Source organism: Antrostomus carolinensis, unplaced genomic scaffold (assembly GCF_000700745.2).
Source record: "Antrostomus carolinensis isolate BGI_N321 unplaced genomic scaffold, ASM70074v2 scaffold32629, whole genome shotgun sequence".
NCBI classification, from domain to species: Eukaryota; Metazoa; Chordata; class Aves; order Caprimulgiformes; family Caprimulgidae; genus Antrostomus; species Antrostomus carolinensis.
In genome coordinates this window covers 2,437-2,836 of record NW_010336951.1, presented here as the reverse complement: position 1 = coordinate 2,836, position 400 = coordinate 2,437, and positions in this window count along the sequence as shown.

Here is a 400-nt window from a genome sequence, read left to right as displayed (position 1 = left end):
TTCTGGATTCTATATCCATCAAAGAAGAGTGCAGTTGAGGAGAAATTACCTGTAGGCAGCTGCTGATGACCAGGAGCAGGAACTTCCTACGTCCCCCCTCCTGTTCATGCAAAAGTATGTCTGGCTGTGAGAATGGGGGCTGCCAATTATCTGAGCTGTGCCTCCACTCTACTTTTTAGACATTTTGAGTAAATAGAATGTATGCTTTCGTAATCTTAAAGAGAATCTCTGAAGTCTACATTTAAGCCATACCAATCTGATGGTAGTATTGTAATTTTAGTTCTTTAGAAAAGTAAGTAAGACATCAGGTGCTTTAGGACAGTGGAAGCTGAAATGGTATAGCCTCCTGTCTGGAAATGCTCAAATCCTGAAAGCAGGGTCATTGCATCAGTGGAGCCCT